At 48.3% G+C, this 14570-nt stretch overlaps 1 non-coding gene across 1 annotated transcript; it reads left to right on the forward strand.

Annotated features, from left to right (window-relative positions):
* The first annotated feature begins 1683 nt into the window (after positions 1-1683).
* On the forward strand, positions 1684-1814 carry LOC123455693. The gene has a single exon (XR_006634076.1). It is a non-coding gene; the product is annotated as a small nucleolar RNA SNORA33 (small nucleolar RNA).
* Positions 1815-14570: the final 12756 nt, after the last annotated feature.

Here is a 14570-nt window from a genome sequence, read left to right on the forward strand (position 1 = left end):
CGGTCAAGTGTCCATATCCATGTGACTCTGGGACACAAACCACCTCTAAGAGACACACAAAGTTACAAAGCTGAAGTCTCTGTATCTTGTTCCTCTTCCTTTCCCCAATCTTGACAGTAACTTGGGGTGGCGGAAAGAGCCCAGCACATGAAGACCCAGGCTGTGAGAGTCAGTCCTGTCACCAAGGGACAGTACCACCCCACGTGGGATACTTCACCTCTGCTAGGTCTCAGTTTGCCCACTTTTGTCATTCACCCCCTAGATTGGTTTGGGGAGTGGGGTCACAGTGGAGAGAACTCAGACAATCCTGAATTGATTAAACTCAAACTCTGTATTCAAAGCCGTCTTACAGTACTTGGTTTTAGCCCCTCCAAACATCAAATGAGACATACTGAAACCTTCCAGGACTGTGTACACATACACGCATGCATGCATGTACCAAAAAAGAAAAATATATAAATTGAGGGAATAGAATTGCTCCAAGGGTTTCCCTCACACTGAGAGGCAGTGGGGCTTGCACTGGTGAGCAGCAGCTTGGGGACAGAGTGACCATTATTTAATTTCACATATCACTGGAAAATCTAAGTTTAAATATGCTAATACTGATGAGAAAGCATCCATCAGAGCAACAGAGAAAGAAACACTTACAAAGTAATGTGGGATGGAGGCGCGAGTGTTCGTCTAAGAAAAACACCAACCTTGGCCAATGTGTGGTTGATATTGATGGTCAACTTGACAGGATCTAGAATCACTTAGGAGACAAACCTCTGAGCATGTTTTTGAGAGTTTCTACATTGGGTTAATTGGTAAAGGAAGACCCAACCTAACTGTGAATGGTACCATTCGATGGCTGAAGCCCAAACTGGATTGGAAAGGATAAAGCCAGGTGGGCAGTGGCGTGCGTCCCTCTCTGCTTCTTGACAGTGGCTGCGATGCGACCAGCCACCTCACACTCCTGCCACCACGCCTTCCCACTGTGATGGACTGCACCCCCAAAATGTGAGCCCATATGTGAGTCCTTAAGCTGCTATTGTCAGGTGTTTCGTGATAGAAACGAGAAGAGGAATTAATACCATCAGGCTATATTCTAGAAAAAGTATAAACCAGAAGCAGCAAGCATACTAGATGGAGACTATAAAGGCAGATGGAAAAGAACAAAAGTGAATGTACCATATAACCCAATATTCACAAACGGGCTTCACTCTCCTTTAAAAACAAGCAAGGAGTCCTGGGTAAAAAAAAACAAACAAACAAGCAAACAATATTTTCATGTACATAAACTATACATAGACATACATAGCTAGGAGTAAATAATTAATACCTGTTGATTTTGGTGTCACTTCTACCAAATGCACACCGGGCAACTATAAACACAGGAAGCCATGAAAAATGAAGTGTCACTGTGAAACTTAATTCAAGGCCTGAGACGTGCCTGCAGAGCTAGACTGGTCCTGACTAGAGGACACAAGCAGCTATTGGCCTTGGGGACTGGAACGTGACCAAATTCACAGAGCAGAGCCTTGGTAAGACCGCAGTCCTGGCAGGTTTCAGTGTCTCAGTTGATATTAGAGGGGCTAAAACCCAGTACTGTAAGAGGGCCTTGAAGACCACAACCTAGCTAATTTCATTGTTATATCTGAATTTGTGTAACACACCTCCGAAAACGTGCTTTAAAAACAATATGAGCAAGCCAACTAATCTGCTTAACCAAATGTGTTTCTGAATAAATTTGGAAAAAGCTAGCAACAGTGATGCCGTTTTATGAGCCTTAAGGCTGTCTGAGGGCATTATGGTCCCTCAAAATGGCCACAATATAATGTTGAAGCGTTTTCATAAGACGTAATTAGAAGATTTTAAGTATTTGCGTTTATTTACTTGAGACAATGAGAAAGAGAGAGAGAGAAAGAAAGCAAGAGGCAGACAGAGTAACTATGGGTGCACCAGGGCCTGTTGCCTCTATAAATGAACTCTAGACACATGTGCCGCTTTGTGCATCTGGCTCTATGTGAGTGCTGGAGAATCGAACCCAGGTCGTTAGGCTTTGCACGCTTGCATCTTTAACTGCTGAGTCATCTCTCCAGCTCTTAATTATAATTTTACTATAACTTATTCTAAGCTTAATGAAACTTGAAAAAGTTAATAAATTACATGAAAAAATTAAATAACATATAGTTGTCCATGAAGAAAACTTTGACAGGTCATTTTTGGGGCCCTACCCCTTGAAAGCTACAGTTGTCTTTGTTCCTGCCCATCCGCTTCCAGGAGTGAATGTCAAGGCTTGGTGTATTTGAAGAGAGCAGAGAGAAGGAGGGCAGGGGCAATGGTTGTGGAGTGGCATCTGTGTTCTGGAAACTTCTGTGTGCTCCCCACATCTCCTGAACTCATCCTTCTTCAGGGCTCAGCATAGTCAGAGGCATTATCCCCCACTTTGCAAGGACAATTGCTATTTCTGACCCATAGCTGGACAGTTCTCCATCTACCCCATGTTCCTCTGCCCTTAGGTTCAAGGCCACATTCCCATCTCTGGGAGGCTCTCTTCCACATAGGTGGTAAAAATGTGGACTGTCACACTGACCCACTTCCCAGCAGGGCTGTGAGATGCAATGACTAATTACAAAGGCTAATAAAATATTTACAGAGCTTATAGAACATTCTAGAAGGACGAGGGCTGACTTAATAAAAATAATGATAGCGTCAGGTCTATGCGGCTCAGAGCCCAGCGTAGCTCCCGAGAAAAGTCAACAACTTCCTGGGAAATTTCAAGCTTATTACATGCTTGGAACAAGTGTCACTGTTCTCCACAAGGAGAGAGAAAACATGTCACGCAGGGAATCTCAGTGGAGAGCCACAGACCGGCCGTGCAGAGCAGCGGGGTTTGACCAACATTAGCCACAACCTTCCATGCAAGCACTGGCATTGCCCCTTTCAAACTCCAGTAAGGCATCGGTGAGTCAGCTCCATGCCACCTTGGGCTTCAACCTCGGAGCTCTGGTAGCTTTATGAAGAGATTCCTCTCTAGGAACCCCAAGTTGATGTCATCCTGAGACGGCGCCAGGGAGAGAAGGAGGTCTTGGTGGAATGGGTAGAGTCATTTTGACGCTTTGCAGGGGATCACAGAAATAGGAAGTAGCAGGACCCATTTCAGTAACAAAAAGAGAGCCAGTGTGTGACGGTCTAGACTGGATGACAGAATCCATGTCAGGGGTGGAGTAGTTGAGAAAAGCCAGGAGGGCACACAGGAGACAGCAAGGTGGCCTTGACCTTCAGATCGGCAGTGGTTAGGGCTGGAGGAGCACAGGTGGGGGGTGACCTTCCAGCCCAGGAGATGGAGACAGAGCCACCAAGAAGGTTCAGCCACTCACAGAAACCGTATAGAGAAAGACAGGGGACGTGCCTGGCTCTACCTCGGCTCCCACCTACCAACCGCCCATCCATGTGCCTTCCATTGACCAAGTCTGGGCAGAAACTGACAGACAGAAGCCCCGGCAGGTGTGCTGTGGCATCGCCTGCCCCTGTGGGGCACAACCGAGGAGACTGGGAGAGCTGCAGTCGGATGCCATCCACAGCAGGGGCGTGTGAGCGTGGGCCTGAGCGCTTGCCAGCCCCAGTCCAACCAGACTCCAATTCCCCCCGAGAACACTGCAAGGTCCTTAAAGAGCTTTCAGGCACGATGCCTTCCTCATCCAATGTCCCGGCAAACCACAATCACATTGAATATCCTGCTCTCCTCACTCCAGTCCAGTCGACAGCCCCTCGTGCTGAGCTGGGGGCCAGCTTCATCTCCTCTCAGAACAAGCGCACTTATCATGGAATAAGATCCAAGGGCTCTGAAGACTCCAGTGCAGGGCTGGAGGAATGGCTTAGTGGTTAAGGCATTTGCCTGCAAAGCCAAAGGACCCAGGTTCTATTGCCAGGATCCACGTTAGCTAGATGCACAAGAGGCACATGCATCTGGAGTCCGTCTGCAGTGGCTAGAAGCCCTGGTGCACCCATTCTCTCTCTCTCTGTCTCTTTCTGTCAAATAAATAAAAATAAAAATATTTTTTAAAAAAGACTCCAGTGCGGGCTGCCCCTAGGGATTCTCCCTCAGACTAAGAATTTCAGCCTCTAAGGATTTCAACCACCTTTCAAAGGCCTTGGGCAAGCCATTTTACTACGTGTGGCAGTTACATTCTTGCTGCGGGGACAGAACACCTGAGCGAGATCAGCCCATGGGAGAGAGTTTTTATTCCAGAGCTAACAGATTAGAGGGGAAGTTCCACTGCGGGGTGGGAGGAGCAGGACAGGCCCAAGCAAGAAGCCTGGGTCAGGCACTCCTCCACGTCACAGGAAGCGGAAATAGTCTGCGCACTGAGCTTGGAGCTGTGCTAGATGACCCTCAAAGCCCAACCCCAGTGACACGCCTCCAGCTAGGTGCAACCTTCCAAAAGCCTTACAATTCTCCCAAATATTCAAAATATATGAACCTTTGGGGGACAGTTCATTTAAACGCCCATACCAGACTAGTCACATATATAAGCATGGAGCTGGATGGGGAGATAGCCACCTTTACGTCCACCTCAAATGAGCATGGGTTTAAAATGAAGACTATTCCCGTCAAGCAGAGGACTCCAGGAAGCAATCTAGAAAGCTCTAGAGGAGCCCTTATTTGCTTTCTCTCTCAAAAGTCATATTAAAATTACAAAGTGTCTTAGGAATCCAGTCAGGAGAGCTAGGTTCATGGGGCAGGAATTTAATGGCTCACTTGGGGCTCTGACTAATTTTGTCTCTATGACAGGGTAATAATTTTAGAAACCCCTCGCTGGGCAGTGAAAAGCAAGTCCTTCCCATTCACCTAGCACCTGCGGTCCACAGTGCGGAGAGCCAGGCTGTCCTTGAGGGGAGCAGGGGGAGTGTCTGGAACTGCAGAGAGCTGGGGCACGCCTTGCCTCGGCTTGCACAACTTGTTAGTGGCAAAACCGGAGAGCAGAATCCAGGCCTCCAGGAACCCCTGCCCCTTCCCACGGACAAGGCACAGGCTTTGTTTGTGGACTCCAGAAGTTTCGAGGTGTGAGGCTCACGTGAGAAGCTTCACTGCTCAGCTCTTCCCTCTGACGGAAAAATCAGCACATGCATGTGATGGTGCCTGCCCATGGGAGACCAGGAGACATGAACTGGATACAAACCACTTTGGGGGTCTTGCTATAGCTCTCTTACACTTACCCTTTCTCTTTTTGCATGTGCATGTGGTGTGCATTCAAGCGTGTATAGATACATGTTCGTGTGCATGTGGGAATACTCATGTGCATGTGAGGTCAGAGGTCAACATTGGGCGTCTTCTTCAGTCACTTTCTACCTTGTGTTTTTGAGACAGGGCCTCCCACTGAACTGACTAGGCTTGATTAACTAGGTAATGGGCCCTAGGGATCCATCAGCCTGTGCCTCCTCAGCACTGGGATTAAAGGCGCACATACCATCATGCTGGCTTTTACGTGGATGCTGGGGATGTGGACTCAAGTCTTCATGCTTGCGTGGGAAACTCAGTCTGCTGAGCCATCTGCCCAGCCTCCTCCTCTTCTCTTCTTTTCTCCTCCTTGTTTAATTTTTGAGGCAGGGTCACTCTGTGTAGCCCAGGCTGGCCTCAAACTCAAGTCCTCTGGCCAGAGCAACACAAGAGCTTGGATCCCAGGCCTGTACCTCCATGCCCTGTCTGCACACCTTCTTTGGGATTTCTGGACTACTGGCTCTTCCATCAGCCTTCCTGGCCACCTGACCTTCCCAAGCCCAGTGAGGGTCTCCTTCCCTTCTGTCCTCTGGTGCCCCGGTCCTCTGCAGGGGTCCCTGGCAGGACACTGGCGGCCAGGAGGGGCTGCAGCAGACCTGAGTCATCACCCACCTCTGCTGCTGCCGCAGGACTGAAGCTAAGCCCCGGGTGCTTCTCTGCCCCCTGCTGGCCACCTGACCCTGTCCACACCCTTTGTCCATTCTGCTGGCTACTCAGCGCTAGGTGCTCTACCTTCTGAATCCCATGGAGTACATTACATTTTACAGGGTTTTTTTTTTGTTTTTTTTTTTAAGTTTGTACTCTCCCTCCCTGACCAACCGTGCTTGAGAGCCAACTGGGATGGTCCTTGACTTTCACCTTATTTTTGAGACAAGCCTCTCATTTTCACCACTCCATGAGTTTCCAGGAAATTCTGTCTCCACCTGCCTTCTCTCTATAGGCACCTTGGGAGGACAGAAGCCTATTCACAGCTTCTGGCTTTTACATGGGGTCTGGGGACCTGACCTCGGGGGCTCAGCGCTGTGCAACAGGCACTCTATCTGTCTATTGTGCCGTCTCCCCAGCCCAGCAACGAAGTTTTGAATAAAGTGCCATTGCATGCCATCACAGCCATGTGGCACCAAGTTCGTCTGGTTTTGGAGACTGGGCTCCATGTGTCGCTCAGGCCAGCTTGGACCTTGCAGTCTCCCTGCACCAGTCTCCAAATTGCTGGGATTATAGGTATATCCTGGGATATGGGTATATACGCTATATCGTTGTGCTTGTGTCTAGGTCCTTTAAAAAGTGTATTTTACTTTTAATTTTTGTGGCAATTTCAGTGTTGTTTCATCAAACACAACTCATATTAATGTTTTACACCTTTACAGTTTTCAATAAAATTAAGGCTTTGATTCAATGATGCTAAGCATAACAAATGATGCAGATAGTTACACAATAACTAGCTTGAACAGGTTATTGTGGTTTTGTTTTTTAAGATAATGGTGTGATATATAGCATTAAAATTTAAAGTACTCAAGTACGTTGTTGTCAAAAGCCATCATTTTTTAATGACAAATTCCCCTCTGTCTTGTTACACTGCATAATTACCCGTAAACAGATAGTCTGCATTCAAATTAAATATTTAACTGCTTTGCCGAGCAGGAGCTTATAGAGTGAGGACAGCTATTATTTATGAAGCTATAAACACAACCTCCTAAAACCGGAAAGTTTTTTAAGTAAAACCTATATTAAAATGTAACATAATACTGAAAAGCACATAACTCCTAAGTTACTTAGATGAATCTTAGTGATTAATATTTTATTTAAATGGCATTCTAGTTGTGAATTATCTTAGTATATTCTTCTAAAACATCAGCAAAACTACACTGCACTTTGCTTACACTGAGGCTTCCAACAAGCTGCCTTGCCATTTGTTCCTTTTGTGTGCTGAAGTTTAGTGGCCAAGAGTTGGACAACTAGCCACAAAGTAATTGCACCTGCCTTGCTGAGAGTGAACAAGCACCAGACACCTGTCACTTTGTGCATCTGGCTTTACATGGATGCTAGGGAGTTGAACCTTGGTCCTTAGGCTTTGCAGCAAGCAAGCACTTTAACTGCTCAGCCATCTCTCCATACCAACTTGTAGTGTTTTGACTCGATGTCTTTCTTTTCCTCACAACATGCCAGCATGATGCCACCTAGGAGCGAAGACACACTATTCATAGATGGCTTTGGGTGACGCGGGTTAGATGTGGGGCCCTGGGGGCTGAACCTGGTCTGCTTGGGTTCCAAGGTAGAGCTGGAAGTGAAGGCTGTGTTTCATGGAGCCTCGGGGCTGGCTTCTATCCCTGCCTCACAGGGGAGAGCGCTGAGCTGAAAATGAAGTCCTGATGAGAAGATCGGGGAGGGGATAACGAAGAGAGCAGAGGTGTGTGAGGGCCACAGCCTGGTCACAGACCTCAGGGTCTGGCTGTATGACTGTGCAGATCTCGCTAGGACAATGCCATTTCCTCAGGAGCACTTAGAAAGGTGACTCTGACGTGTGTGTACTCCCCAGAGCATATGTGTATACACACACACACACATAAACATGTGTCCGGCATGGAACTGGAACTAAGTAAAAGAAGCAGGCAGCGTTGGGGACAGAAAGCAAACGTGCGGGGAAGCTAGCCCAGGAAGCGCTGCTCTTCACCCAGCTGCACAGGCTCTCCCGGCTCCCTGGGCTTTTCATTTTGCTCCATATTACTCAACACAGCAGTTTTCCCACACCACTCTTGTGTGTGGAGGGGACGCTAATGATCTGGGGCTGCATCCAGGGCTTCCCAAGATAGAAAGGGGCTCTGTAAGCCTTCTTCTAGAAAGAACCATTGTTAAAAATCAGGCAAAGTGCTAACGTCAGACTTTGCATTTTCCCTGCTAACCCTAAACCTGCCGCGATACTTCACAAACATGCTGGTCCATCAGGGGAGCCCTTCCGCTGTGTGCAGTGCCTGGATTTTCTGTTTGGAATCTGTGGTCTGTCTCAGCTCGTCAGGAACAGGGGTTCCCTCAGGATTGCGTTCAGCCAACAGCCAGAGTGCCTTCGATGTCAGGCAACTTCAAAACACCCTCGGAATCCTGTAACCGGCCACACTGGGGAGGCTGGTCTGTGACCAACTGCATTTTACAGATGTGATTCCAGAGACTCCGTGAGAACGAGCAGTGTGGCACGGCGGTTCACCTGCAACTTGAAGGGATTTGCAACCATCTGGGAGACACCCCTCTGGCTGTCTTTGAGGGCGTTTCCAGGGGGGTTTAACTGAGGAGGGAAGATCCAACCTGAATGTGGGCAGCAGCATCCCACGGCTGGGGTCTTGGACTGAGCAAGAGGAGAGCTAGCTGAGGACCAGCATCTCTCTCTCTCTCTCCCTCTCTCTCTTTCTCTCTCTCTCTCTCCTTCCTGACTTCAGAGGTAATGTGGCTACTGCCATGCCTTCCCCACCATGATGGACTGGGCCCTCAAACCACGAGCCAAAATAAACCCTTCCTTCCTGAAGTTGCTTTTGTCAGGAATCTTGTTGCAGGAAAAGGTAACGAATAGATGACTTGTCTTAAGTTCACAGAGCCAGGAAGTGACCAGGCAAGATTCCGTTCAGCGCTGCCAGACCACAGGGGCTCTTCCCTTCCCTGTGCGTGTCCTGTCTTCCTCCTTCTTCTGTGGGGCGGAGGGGCTTCGTCCGGCCCTGCTGCCCCGTGGGGTTCACAGGCTGTCTGCAAGCTGACCTCACTCTGCTCCCTGCTGCACTGCACGGGAGCAGCCCAGGAAAGGCTGTCACCATCACCGTCACCGGTTTGTGAGAGCCCTGGACGGCTCTCCTGCCCCTGCCCTGCTCCCATTGTCTGGGATTCCACACACAGCAGCTGTGCCTACCCCTCCTGGCCCCCTTGACGGCCTCCCTTCTGTCACCTAAATCCCTTCTAAACAAGCTCCTCTGACAGGCCAAACCCTGGTGTGCCACCCTGGGCAGCTGTCATTTCTGCTGGGCCAGCGGGAACCGTGCCCGCAGTGCTGAACCGTGGACGGTTTAGAACCGGGCTCAGGCCCGTGGCTCAGCTCCTCTGTGTCTGGAGCCGGCGCCAAGGCAGAGCTTGATGGTTTGTCGCCTCCACGGCAGAACGCACGGCGGTTAATCGCGCCCGCTAGCTGCCAGCTTCGCTGCGCTCCTCCCGACCGTCCTTTTATTTCAGACACCCCACAGGCAGAAGCTGCGGGCCAAGCGGAGCGGCAGAGTTTGTTTAGAGATTGGATTGTAGACACGTGCATGACATGGACGGGAAATGTTCCATGCTGTGTGGGTTACTTCCAGAATATTGCTCTGAGGCCTCATCAAAACATAAAGAAATAACCCTCTCTCTCTTCCATGTTTGCAGGTGAGCAGGTGCAGAGAAATGAACCGCAAAGTGCACGTTTTTAAAATGGAGGCTTTAGCAAGATGGCAGATCTGGACAAAATGGAGGCTTTTGACGAAACGGCTGACCAGAGGAAGAAGGACGATGGGCATTCTAGTGCATTCCGCTGTGTGGCCAGATGTTCTTGCGTTCTTTAGAAATCACAGTGCTTTATGAAGTACATGTTTGCGGTATATTCAGATGGGGACACAGAGATTCGGAGGTTACATGACTTGTCCAAGTTCATGTGGTTGGAGGGTCAGGGAACGCAAATGTGAACCTCTGACTCCAAAATTCATGCCATTCCCAGAAAGAGCTTTACTGAGCAACCTTCAGATAGTGATTTCCCAAATTGTGGCAATAAGATGCCTTAAACGTTTAGGAACATTGTGAACATATAAAGAAATGCTAACATCTGTTCATAGATTTATCTGGAAAATTAGAGCAGTAATAAGCTGTGCTTTGAAAGTATCCTGCCTGTGGAGAGCTACACTGACCTCACTTAACAGAAAGAAACCACATCAAATAAAGTTGAAGGGGACAAATATTAACACTGGTCCATTTGGTGTTTAAAATTTTTCTTTCTGACCGAAGCCTTCAAGCAACAAGGTCAACAAGTAGCAGAATTAACCATTAACTTGGGATGAACAATCAACAGTGAGCACATTCTTTGTACTACCCAGCCCACGCGCCAGCAAATATTAACATATATGGGCAAGGACACTTCCCTGTAACCATACAAGTGTGTTGTATGTAGTTGTAAAATGTCGGTGGTGATGGCTCTGTGTAAGGTACAGAGAACCAGAAAAGAGGCTGGATTAAAGACATCTGGGATTCCTGAGGGGACTGGTCCCCAGAGCTTCCGTCTTTTTGCCGGAGTTGCATAGCTGAATCTTGGTTGGAGAGCCTTGCAGTGCACGGCATAACTCATCTCATGTGTGAAACAGTGACGGGCACACTGTGAACTCAGATTCAAGAGAAAACCAATCCTCACAGCCAAACTCTGATCTCTTGCCTTCAAGTGGAGTGGTGTGGAGGTCAAGGGGTGGGGAATTGTTAACGCCAGTGCTTTCTGGGTCTAAGTTACAGATTACAGATTGGTTCTTTGCAAGCAGCATGGCGCATGCAGCTGGTAGGGAACGAATCAGACTGCACAGAGTCTGTAAACTGGCTCTTTCAGAAGACAGGACAGTTAGTGGCAGGTAAGTCCCTTCCTTCTGGGCCTCAGCTTTCTCACTGGTGATTCAGAAATGATAACATTTCATATTACCCAGCTGTAACAGAATGAATACAGATTCTCATTGGTCTAGAATTGGAGTGCATGGTTGTGATGGCTAATCTTCCTCGTTGAGTGGATTTAGAATCAACCGAGTGTATTCCAGAGGAGCTGAACTGGGGAGGGAAGCTTCACACTGAATGTAGATGGCACCATCCCATGGGCTGGGGTGCCAGAATGAAAGCAATGAAGAAAGTGAGCTGAGCACCAGCATTCGCCTCTCTGTCTGCTTCCTGAACTGTGGCTACAATGTGACCAGCTGCCTCATGCTTCTACTGCCGTGACTTCTCCACCATGATGAACTGTAACCTCGAACTATGCGACAGGCTAAAAAGTGCTACTTTCCTTAAGTTGTTTTTGTCAGGTATTTTGTCACGGCAATGAGAAAAGTGATAGTGACCTTATTTGGAACGAGAGTCTTTGTTAATACAATTAGCTGGCAATCAAGATGAGATCTTACTGGATTAAGGTAAACCCCAACTTCAGTGGCTCATGCCCTTAAGATAGGAGAGGACACATGCATACAGAGGGGACTGTGCAAAGATGAGGTCTGAAACTTGACTCCCACTGTTATAATCCAAGGGATGATAGGACCACCAAAAGCTTTCAAAGCAGCAAGCAATGATCCTCCTATGGGACGTTCAGAAAGGACCTCATCTTTCCAACGTCTTGATGTTAGACTTCTCCAGAACTTGAGCCAATAGAATTCTGTTGCTTTAAGCCATCCAGTTTTTTAGCATTTGTTGCAGCAACCCAGGGAAATCAATTCATTGTGGAAAGGACTCAATAGGTGCTTATCACATAGAAATATAACTGCTAATCAAATGCTTACAATAATTACTACTCACACCTAAATATTCAACCAGCAGTTGGGCTATTATGCAGTGGGTATGGTGCTGCCCACATTCAGGGTGGCTCTTCCCACTTCAGTTCAGCTTCTCTCAAAACACCATCACAGACACACCCAGAGGTGTGTCTCCCAGGTGATTCTAAATCCAGTCAAGTTGACAATGAAGATAGCCATCCAGTTCAATTTCTAAGATTTGACTCAGCCAATGGCATATAGGTTTGAAAGCTTAAGGTTCTGGTGAGATGAGAACCCAGGGTCCACTCACCATGTGTGTGACTCAGATTGGAGATGGGTAATGTGACAGATCTTTCCAGGGTGACTTCCTGGCTCAACCGAAATGCACACTCCCATGCTCCTTTGGACAAAACTGTGCAATGAGACTTGCAAGTCCCTGTCCCTTCCTTTGCCCTTTACTATTGTTTCATTGGTCCACAAGTAGGTGTTGGTCCCAAGCTGAGCCAATCAGAGTCTTTGCCCTGAGGATGTATAATTCAGAGCAAATCCACCTGTGGACTGCTAAGCTTTTCTGAAGTCATGTTAATGACAGCTCCTTACAGAATTCTAAGACTCCACACTTGCCGTCCTGGAGTGGGGGTTGGGGGACGCGAGGAGGGGAGCTTCCCTATTTCCTGGATTCCATGGACTACATTAGCCTTTTCCAGTGAATTCTCCAAAATAATTAATTAATGATTTCTATTGTGTGTCATTGGATCACACCCAAGGTACAAGTCTATGGATGGTCAAAGGGTGAACCTTGAAGGAATTCTTGTTACTAATCCAGATGATTCTTCAGCTGAGCATCAGGAACCAAGTGGGCATGTGGGGGTGGGCATAATCTGAGCAGCTGGCACAAAACTTGAGGCAACACATTGCCAGGATGTTGGTGATAAGATGTGAAAAGTAGAATATTCTAAGAAAGTAGCATCAAGTTCTTTCCAGAGACTATGTTTAGGTTAAAAAAATTAACCTTTGAAAGTTTTTAATTTTGTGATATGTGTGCATGTGTATACATGTGTGTTTGTATGTGTGGATCACAGGTTCGTGCAGGTGTACAAGTGCATGTGTGTGGAGACCAGAAGATAATCTCAGGTGTCATCCTCAGGAGCACCATCCACTTCCTTTGAGACAGTGTCTCTCACTGGCCTGAGGCCCACCAATCAGGCTCAGCTGGTGGCCGGTGAGCCCCAGGGATTTACGTTTCCACCTCCCAGTGCCAGGATCCAAGCACGTGTTGTTGAGCCTGGAGTTTTGTGTGGGTTCTGGGGATGGAACTCAGTTGGCAAATCAAGCCAACTGAGCTATCTCCTTAGACTGCAAAATGTTAACTAAAAAAATAAACTCCATAGGGCTGGAGAGGTGGCTCAGTGATTAAAGATGCTTGCTTGCAAAGCCTAATGGCCTGGGTTTAATTCCACAGTACACACATAAGGCCAGATATACAAAGTGGCATAGGCATTTGCAGTGGGAAAGGGCCCTGGTGTGCCCATTCACTCTCTCTCTCTCCCTCTCTCTCTCCTTGCAAATAAATAAGTAAACATAGTTATAAAACACAAAAAGCAAGAGGGCTGGAGAGATAGCTTAGTGGTTAAGACACTTGCCTGCAAAGCCTAAGGACCCAGGTTCAACTCCCCAGTACCTATGTAAGCCAGGTGCACAAAATGGTACATGTGTCTGGAGTTTGTTTGCACTGGCTAGAGGCCCTGGCATGTCCATTCTCTCCCTCCTTCCCCCCCCCCTCAAATAAATAAATAAACAATTTTTTTGAAAAGATGCTCAGGGGGTCTTCCTGGAAGCAACTGAGCTCCCCAGCTCCTGAGCCTGCCACCCTTTGGCCCTCTTGGAGCTGGGAGCCCACCTTTAGAACTGGCGGACATCTGGGGGCCGATGCCATCTCAGCTGTGCAATGGCTGCATCTCTGCTGCTTGGGTGACTCATGGGCCCTGCCTGGCTCCCCCACATCATGGGAGCAAAGACGGGGACTCTATTCTTGTTTCACAGAAGCCGAATCTCCTGAGAAGACCCCGACTGCCAGGGTGTCTGAGGCTGGCTTCTGTCCCTTAGTCATCACTGCGGGGAACAACCTCTTGGCTCTATTTTTACAATCCTTGCATCATGGGCTTTCCAGGTCAGGCTTTCCTGGGAGTTTGCTGAATTGGATCGGCCCCAGGGACTCTGGCCAGGCTGAGCTGGCCTGGGATTGTAACATCATCACCAGCAGAGGACCCTTCCTTATGGACTGTGTGACCACCTGCTGCTCTGCTCCATGCTTCAGGGAGACCTGGGAAGGGTGGCCCTGGGAATCACCAAAGCCAGTCTTCGAGCCCTGGCCTTTCAGGGACATCGGAGCTGGTTCAATCCACACATCACAGCCCGGAAGATGACTCACACTCCAATATGATAACTCTAAGCAATTACAGATGACCTCCTACATGGTGGGCTGTGTTCTGTGGGCAGGCCTCCGGGTGTTGGGGGGCAGAAGGGGTGTGCTGCTGCAAACTCCTACAGTGACAGGGAAGGACGCCACAACCTCACAGAGACATGTCATGTCGCCAGGCTTGCTGCCACGCAGCGCCCATGCAGGAGCCAACAGCTCTTTCTTTCCCCTCAATTTCAGCCACCCTACTTCTGCGTTCCAGTAAAGGGACAGATGTGAGGCCAATCACCAACAGCCAGATCTGGTTGGTGTTTTGCACCCGGCTTGTGCCTTAGAGAGGCATTCCGGGCTTGGACCCACTGAAGCCTCTCCCCTGTCAGCAGATGCATTCGAGCTTCTG

Source organism: Jaculus jaculus, chromosome 17 (genome assembly GCF_020740685.1).
Source record: "Jaculus jaculus isolate mJacJac1 chromosome 17, mJacJac1.mat.Y.cur, whole genome shotgun sequence".
Classification (NCBI taxonomy): domain Eukaryota; kingdom Metazoa; phylum Chordata; class Mammalia; order Rodentia; family Dipodidae; genus Jaculus; species Jaculus jaculus.